Genomic DNA, 8,905 nt, shown 5'->3' on the forward strand with positions numbered 1-8,905 from the left:
TCATCTGTCTATGGACATCTGGGCTCTTTCCATAGTTTGGCTATGTGGACATTGCAGCTGTAAACATTGGGTCACAGGTGCCCCTTTGGCTCACTACATTGGCATCTTTGGGGTAAATACCCAGGAGTGCAATTGCTGGTCAAAGGGTAGCTCTATTTTCAACTTTTTGAGGAACCTATATTCTGTTTTCTAGAGTTGCTGCTCCAGCCTGCATTCCCATCAACAGTGTAAGAGGGTTCCCCTTTCTCTGCATCCTCACCAACATCTGTCATTTATTGACTGGTTTTAGCCACTTTTTAGTCATTCTGACTGGTGTGAGATGGTATCCCATTGTGGTTTTGATTTGTATTTCCTTGATGCCAAGTGATGTTGAGCACTTTTTCATGTGTCTGTTGGACATCTGGATGTCTTCTTTGTAGAAATGTCTGTTCTGGTCTTCTGCCCATTGCTTGATTGGATTATTTGCTCTTTGGGTGTTGAGTTTTATAAATTCTTTATAGAATTTGGATACTAGCCCTTTATCTGATAAGACATTTGCAAATATCTTCGCTCATTCTGTCAGTTGTCTTTTGGTTTTGTCGACTGTTTCCTTTGCTGTGCAAAGTGTTTGATCTTGATGACATTCTAGTAGTTCATTTTTGCCTTTGTTTCCCTTGCCTTTGGAGACATGAAGCAAATAAATTCTACCAGTAACTATAGTGAGCTTGGAAGAGGAGCCTGAGCATCAGATGAAAATATAACAAGCTGACATCGGGATTTCAGACTTGTGAGGAAACTAGTCACCCAGGCAGAGAGGTGCACCTGGGGAGGCATAAGAAGCCCGTCTCTGTCACTAACCCCCAAACGAACTTGATCTCAATCCCCACACGCAAGCCCCCAGGGCTTCAGGGAGAACGTGAGCGCTGGTGACTCCGGGGTCCAGGAGCAGAGCTCCGACGCCGGAGGCGAGAAGAAGAACCCGGCAGGAGGCCCGCCCCAGCAACGCCGGCGGAAGGAAAGGCTATGTGCACCCACCCCAGAGAACCAGAAGGCTCTCCACTCCGGCGGTTCCATGGTGTAATGGTAAGCACTCTGGACTCTGAATCCAGCGTCCGAGTTCAAGTCTCGGTGGAACCTTGCCCTTCGGGCCAAGCCGCCGCCTTTTGCTTTTCTCTTCGATACCGAGCGAGTGGCACGTGCCTTCCCCCTCTCGATGTCCCCGCCCCCAACCCAGGGAGGTAAATTCCTGGGACGTCGGGTCCCCGCATCCCCAAGGTGGACCCGTCTCAGCCAGGTCTTTTGCGCTCCGCAGCCTCCTCCTCAGGAACCCGCGTCTCAGAGTGCGCCCCCCGCCACCACGGACACTGAGGCCACAGCGGGGGCACCGGACCAGTGCCCCGTCTCGTCGGGGTCCCCCTCGGGCCTCGGGTAAAACCGGGCGCTGTGCCCACGAAATGCTGCACAGCGAGGGCGTCCCGCCGCGCGTCCTGTCGTTGCACGCATTCGCCTGCACGGTAGAAAACGACGGCAATGTGAAACAGCGTTTCTTACCTCCGTCGTGCGGTGGTGAGAACGCAGTTTCCTGGGTTCAAGCCCAATGTTGGGTGTCTTTCATTTTCTTTTCCTCGGACCCTTTCCCGCCAGCTCTCAGAAGAATCCCGAGTATCTGTTCAGGCCAGTAGGGGTCGCAGTTGTCCGAAACTTTGTACTGGAGGGTGGGGCGTCTGTCTGGTCAGTCAACCCTAAACCGCGGGAAGTAAGAGATTCTGCTGGGGATTCTCTGGGCCTCACCTGCTGCCGCCCACGGGGTTCCCCCTTCTTACCCCCTTGGATCTACTCCAACAAGACACCTTAGGAAAAGAAGACCACTATCTTTTCCTTCTATTCACAGAGTCTTTGAAGTTTTACAATTTTTATAGATATAAACAGATTCTCAATTTGTTGGGCTGGAATGGCAGAGAGAAGAACTAAATATACTTTGTAAAAGTACCATAAAGTTAGAGGAATAAGACTACCCATTTTTGGAGTTAGTATAAAGCTTCAGTGAGCAAGATATTGTGGGTGAGCAAAGGGATAGACACACAGAACAATGAAACAGAAGGTCCAGAAATAGGACTACAGAAATATGTCCAATTGATTATTGACAAAAGTGTAAAAGCAATTCAGTGAAGAAAGGCTTTTTTCTTTTTAACAAATTGTGTTGGCATAAATGGACATCCATATGAAGAAAAAAAATCCACCTAAACCATACTGTTCATGAAAAAAGAAAAAACTAAAATGGAGAACAGACTAAATGTTTTATAGAATAAAATCTTCATGGCATGGCATGGGTTTGGCAGTGTTTTTAGGGATGTCACTCAAAGTGCTATCCAGAAAACAGAAAAGAAATCAATAAATTGTATATCACTGAAATTAAAAATGTTTTCAAAAAAACAGCTAAGAGAATGAAAAGTTACAGATTGAGAGGAAAAAATTAAATCACAAATAGCACAAAAGGCTGGTGACAAGAATATATAAAGAAATCTTAAATTAACAATAAGGAAACAAACAATAATGGAAAAGTAGGCAAAAGACATGAACAGACTTCTCTAGAGGATACAAGCATATGAACATCATTAAGCATCAGGGAAATGCAAACTGAAACCAAAATGAAATAGCATTACACATCTACTAGAATGTTAGTACCAATGTCTGGGATAAGGAGTAACTAGAATTCTCTTAACACTGCTGGTGAGAATACACAATGGTATAAGCACTCTAGAAAAGATTTGGTAGTTTCTCATAAAGTTAAGCATGCAAGTAGTATATGATCTAGCAAACTTGGGTTGCCAGGAATCTGCCTCAAAGAAATAAAAACTAGTGTTCACACAAAAATCTCTACAGGAATATTCACAGCTGCTGTATTTGTAAGAGCAGAAGCTACAATCATCCAATGTGGTTCAAAGGGCTACCTGATAGACAAAACAGTGGCATACCCACTGGATGGAATATACTGCAGTAAACAGGAACTGTTGATGTACAAAACAAATCCCAACTCCACCTTGCTGAGTAAAAGAAGCCAGTTTGAAAAGACTACATACTATATGCTTCCATTCTTATGACATTCTCAGAAAAAAGAAATAGATAGATAGATCTATAGATCTCTATCTATATATCCCACAAATCGATAGAGATAAATATAGTGATGGACAGATCAGTGATTGCACCTGCTTAGGGTTGGCCTGTGAGTTGTAACAGTAACAAGATAGCACAAAGAAAGTTTTTGGCGAGATGAAACTGTATGTATTATAATTGTGGTGACTACACAAATCCACATATACATTAAAATTTACGGAGAATTTGTACCAAAAGAAAAGGTCTGTTTCACTATGATAATTAAGACATCAGCAGAGGTCATACACTACAAACTAAACAAGTTAGATGTGAAAAGCTGGAATTTTTGTCTTCTATCTAAGGGTAGCAAAGCTGGGTGTTTTTCTTCAGAGTCTTACCCGTCAATGAAAGTGAGTGGTTCCCGGTGCAGGCTCTTTCCTCCCTCAAAGCGGATCTGGTCCTTTGCTGTCTTGGCCTCCAGTCTCCGGGCAGGGGCGGGGTTGAGGGTGGGGATTTGGGCGCTGCAGACCTCGCCTCTGGGCGACTTTTCCGCCTTTCCCCAAGTTAGGCAGGTCTCTCTCTGCTCCCTGTCAGGAGCTGAGGCTGGGAGCTCCGCCACGTGGAACCTCGAGAGCCTGATTCAGCTGTTCGCAGTCTCCAGTTTCATTGCGGGAAATCGCTCATTGCGGGAAATCGCACCCTATCGCCAGCTTTACTGGAATGGGAGGTTGTTTAAAGAAGAAAAGAGCGAGTATTCAAGCCAGGGTTACTAGGGTCGCAAGGCGGAATACTAACCACTGTACGACCAACGCAGGCCGTGGACAACCTGCTGCGCTGTGGTCAAGATATATAAACCGACCTAAATAGCCTCAGCGTTTTTTAACCAGTTTTGCTTTCAGTGGCTAGAGTTGGTGCCTCTTTATTTTCACTCCTCCTCCCTTTGCCCTTTCTTTCTTCTACTCCAGACCGCCCTCACTCCCATCCACTTCTTATGCTCTTCAGCTCTCCTCATCACCTTTCTCCCTGCACCCACCCGCTGAGGCCACAGCACCGCCCTGGGTGAGGGGCTCAGAGACGTTCTGGGTGGTGTCCTCTAAAGGTTTTCATGATCAGGACCTTGACAGTGTTCTAAATCAGCTTCCGGTATAAGATTTTAAAGAATGGCCAACTTTGACTTCTTCCCATACAGGGGATTCTCTAGAACTAAAATTAATCGTCCAAGATGAAATTCCTGGTGCCTCTCCTGTCCCCTTCAGTGCCCTGCGGCGCAATGGACTCCTTCGCGGGGCATTTATTGGGCGCCTAAGTGTCAGGCAACATTGTAAGAGAGGGGGCTGCATAGTGAGCAAACCCAAGTCCCTGCCCCCATGGAGTCCCCAGGGGTTGGGGCGGTGGAGGAACAGCTGATTTTGGTTCTTCACACTCTCGCCCTCTCCGCCTCCCCCTACCCTCCCGCGATCTGGGGGGACTCGCGAAGAAGGTGAAATGGAGCAAAGAACTGGATAATGGACTTCCAACCAAGAGGCTGTGGTTGTCACCAGGGCACCTGATGTTTGATCCTGGGAGTTCACTCCCTGGGCTCCAAGTCATCGCCCAAATTTAGGTAATCACAGGACTCTTGGCCTCAATGTCTCCTGCGCCCTCAGGCTTCTGGAGCAGGGAGGGAGGTTAGGCCAAACAGAAGAGTTGAGGGTGCCCTAGCTTGGGCACAAAAATCACTTCTCTGTACATTGCGACAATTATGGATAATATACTTCCCCCAGTTTTACTGAGATTGAAACGAGATACAACACTTTAAAAAGTTTAAGATATACAGCATAATGACTTGACTTATATTGTGAAATGATTACAAGTTGGGTGAACATCCATCCTCTCATATAGAAAAAAATGTTTTTAAATGTATTTTTCCTTTTGATAAGAACTCATAACAACTACTCAACACCTTTCAAATATACTATACAGCAAGGTTAACCATAGTCATCAGGTTGTGCTTTCTTGTCAGACTTTGACCAGGAACACGAAAGCATAATGTATATAGTATAACTGATCACCAGCCAATGAGTGACTACATGGAGTGTCTCTGTGGTGCAGTTGGTTAGTGCAACTGGAAGTTTGGTGGTTCAATTCCACCCAGGGATGCTTGGGTTTCTGGAGAAGGTGGCTTTCCAACCTTTTCTCTTTCTCTTTAGGATACCAAATTTATGCTTTCTATTTCCCAGGCACCACTAGCAATGAGTCCCGCCTTTGAGGAAAATGTTTTGGAGTTCCAGAGCACATATAATCTACAACTGCCCTTACATCTTCCCCTACTTTTCCAGAGCTTAGTTTACAGCTTAACATATTTGGAACATTGCAAATCCCTAAAACGGAGAACAAGGGAACCTGGCTCACATCCACTGGTGAAGGCATGGGCTCTGGGAGGGAAACTTAATCAGTCCAAAAAAGTTATGTGACTTTTCTGTGCTTCCATTTTTACATGTAAGATGAGTGAAATGGAGTATTTTGCTTGTCCAGAGTTTTAATGAGATGTGTGGAAAAAGCACATAGCCAATGACTCTCACAGGCAAATGTTCAAAGCACATTAGCTCTTACCAACCCCATTGCCATCAGCATTTTTATTACCTACTTTGTTCTTTTTAGTTAAGATCCTTCTTGATATAAATAAGTCATTATTCAAACAGTCTCTCCAATTGATGGTCATGCAATTGGCTCCAATATTGATTATCACACATACTACTGCAGGGAACACACATATACTAATATGTATTATCATGCCTCTCCTTCTCTCCAGAGTCCTGAACATGGAATTGTCAATCAAAGTTTGTGACTGCCTGCCTAACTACCCTGAAAAGAAAATGGAGGTCATAGTCTCCAAATTTTATGAAAATATTCTTTTCTCCAATGTTTTGCCAAAATTGGATAGTACTTACCTGCCATTTAATTTGAACCTATGTTTGCTCACAGTTTTATAGACCTACAGTGGGAAAATGTTCTGTGCAAGACATCAAACCCAGAATTCCTCCATGAAGAGCCAATAATATGGCTACATAAAAATTCATATTTGAGATACAAACAATAAACTTTAAATTTACACATACGTACATATATGGCAAAGGAATTATTTTGTATTGGGGACAAATTTTTATCAAAGTTATATATACTCATAAGTTTTTTTCATAAACAGCAACCCCCCTTCACTATTCCTTGATTTTCAAATTGTAGATATTATCGCTCATATACCCCTCTATTATCACCCGCACACCAAACATGCCTCCTCTTGCTTTATTTTCCAAAATATCTGTATCATAATTTTATCGGTCAACTATTACATTAACTATGTAAGCTCTATATTCATAGGTGGGCCACATAAGATACAGATAGGAGGAACAAAGACCAGTGTTTTCACAGACTCTTTTTTTCAAGTGAATAAATCTGAGGTTTATTTACTCTTTGGTCAGCCCCCCCCCATTTTCATATTCCAGGAAATTTTCATATTCCAGTCACTGGAGGTGATTGGTTGAGCTTAGGTCCATCTCCTCTCCTTGAGCAAATGAGGGCAGAGCACCTTCATGAACAGTACAAGGAAGACATTACCAAGAAAGGAGCAACAATTCCAAAAACATAGAAAAATACTGGAGTACTGGGTGGGCAACAAGAAGGACAAGAAGAAAACTCTATCACTCTGCAATGGATGTGTGGAGTAAGTATGGATCCAGGGTGAAGGGAAAGGAGTTTTGAGAGATGTAGGCCTTGGATATGCTTCTGTGGGTTGAAACCATACACATATGTGGGACTGTGGAGGGGCTGGGAGTGAAGGAGCATCTGCCCTCCTAGCCTGGAGGGGTGAGGGGCTGTCTTTATCACAAGATAGACGCTGGGCGTGAGCCAGAGCAGTTCAGGTGGGAAAATAAAGGGTAACTTCTCCTTGAAGCAATATCTGGGGCTCAGGTCTTGTTAGGGGCTGATGCTCTAGTTGACCAGGTAAGGGTACCCAAATCTATGCATCAGTGCAGTTCCATTAAAAGGATCTCTCCAGTACAGAAGATGGAGGTCAGAAAGGAAGGTCTGCAATGCTTTGGAGAAAGCCTATTTACCCTGACTGGTCCCCTTGCTCAGTTCCCTGGCCAGACCCCCAGGATCCACGCTCTGGGAAGGGCACAGTCTACTCAGCCACCATATGTCCAGCAAAGAACTAGTCCTTGGCCATCTTCATGCTCTTGGCTGCCTCTACTCTCTCCAAGCCTGTCCTGCCGGCAGTCCTCTTGCAATGGGAGAGAAGGGAAGGAAAGTCTGCTTTCCATTTAACGCCAGGGAATTCAGTAAGGTCCTAACTTGGTTCCCAGTAACTTGCAGATCTATTTACCCTCCTACTCCGACTTCCACAATTAATAAAAAGAGCAAGGACAACGCCAGACACGCACGTTCGTGCTTTCCAGGTAAAGACAAAGTTCTCGGGGAATAAACGAGATTCAACCTAAACGCGGCAGCGCTGCAGAATGAGCCCGCAACGGCAACGGAGTCCGCAGGTCAAAAGCCCGGCTCCCCGCCCTCGGATCCCTCCCCTTCTCCTTCCTATCTCTTTTCCTCCTCCTGCCTCCGCTTTTCCGTTTCTCCCTTCCAGCCTTAGGGCTCTCACTCCTTTGCTTTTCAAACCCGCAAAGCGAGCCCTTGGAGAACAATTGTATTTTACATTCCTTTGTAAATGGGCGGAAGTTCCCAAACTAGGAGAGATGTGGCAGTGGACATTTTCACTAGCTATGAGGTCCTTCAGAACTTGTGACCAAATTTTTCTACCGAGCAGAAGAGAACGAGCGTGATTCCACCAGGTCCAGTCGTAAGGCGTCTTCTCCGTGGAGCAGAGTCGCCACAGAAGCGAGGGGAACCCTACGGGTCAGGACTCGGAGCTGCCCTGGCTCGTGTTGCCTTCGGCCCTGGAGGAACCCCGAGGGCGGCAGCAGGTGAGGCCCAGAGAATCCCCAGCCAGAATCTCTTATTTCCCGCGGTTTAGGGTTGACTGACGGGACAGAAACCGCACGCTCCAGTACAAAGTTTAGGACAACTGCGACCCCTACTGGCCTGAACAGACACTCGGGGTTCTTCTGAGAGGGGCGGGAAAGGATCCGAGGAAAAGAAAAGGAGAGAAGCCCAACCTTGGGCTCGAACCCAGGACCCTAGAAACTGCATTCTGTTTCACGTTGCCATCGTTTTCTACCGTGCAGGTGAGTGGGTGCAACCACAGGACGCGCGGCGGGAGCCCCTTGCCGTGCAGCCGCCGGGTTTGGGGTTTTTTTTTTTAAGATTTTTTTTTTTTTTACTTATTTATTTATTTGGCAGACAGAGATCACAAGTAGGCAGAGAGGCAGGCAGAGAGAGAGGAGGGGAAGCAGGCTCCCCGCCGAGCAGAGAGCCTGATGCGGAGCTGGATCCCAGGCCCCTGCGATCATGACCTGAGCCGAAGGCAGAGGCTCAACCCACTGAGCCACCCAGGCGCCCCCAGCCGCCGGGTTTTACCCGGGCCCGAGGGGGACCCCGACGAGAGGTGGCACTGGCCCGGTGCCCTCTCTGTGGCCGCAGTGTCCGTGGCGCGGGGCGGCGGACGGCACTCTGAGACGCGGGTTTCCGGGGCCCTGGTTCCTGAGGAGGAGGCTGAGGAGCGCGAAGGGCGCGGCTTCGAAGGGCGCACCTGAGGGGGCCGGTGGGAGAAGCTCTGTGCAACGTCCCCGGAGTTTCCCTCCTGGGATGGGGGCGGGGACATCGGGAGGGGGAAAGCACGTGCGCCTCGCTGGGTACGGGGATGAAAGTAAAAGCTGGCGCTGGCTCGGCCTAAAGGGCA

At 46.9% G+C, this 8,905-nt stretch overlaps 1 non-coding gene across 1 annotated transcript; it reads left to right on the forward strand.

Moving 5' to 3' along the window:
• The first annotated feature begins 1,045 nt into the window (after window positions 1–1,045).
• TRNAQ-CUG lies at window positions 1,046–1,116 on the forward strand. The gene has a single exon. It is a non-coding gene; the product is annotated as a tRNA-Gln (tRNA).
• The last annotated feature ends 7,789 nt before the right edge of the window (window positions 1,117–8,905 follow it).

The sequence above is a fragment of the Neovison vison genome, chromosome 2 (assembly GCF_020171115.1).
Source record: "Neovison vison isolate M4711 chromosome 2, ASM_NN_V1, whole genome shotgun sequence".
Taxonomy (NCBI): Eukaryota; Metazoa; Chordata; class Mammalia; order Carnivora; family Mustelidae; genus Neogale; species Neogale vison.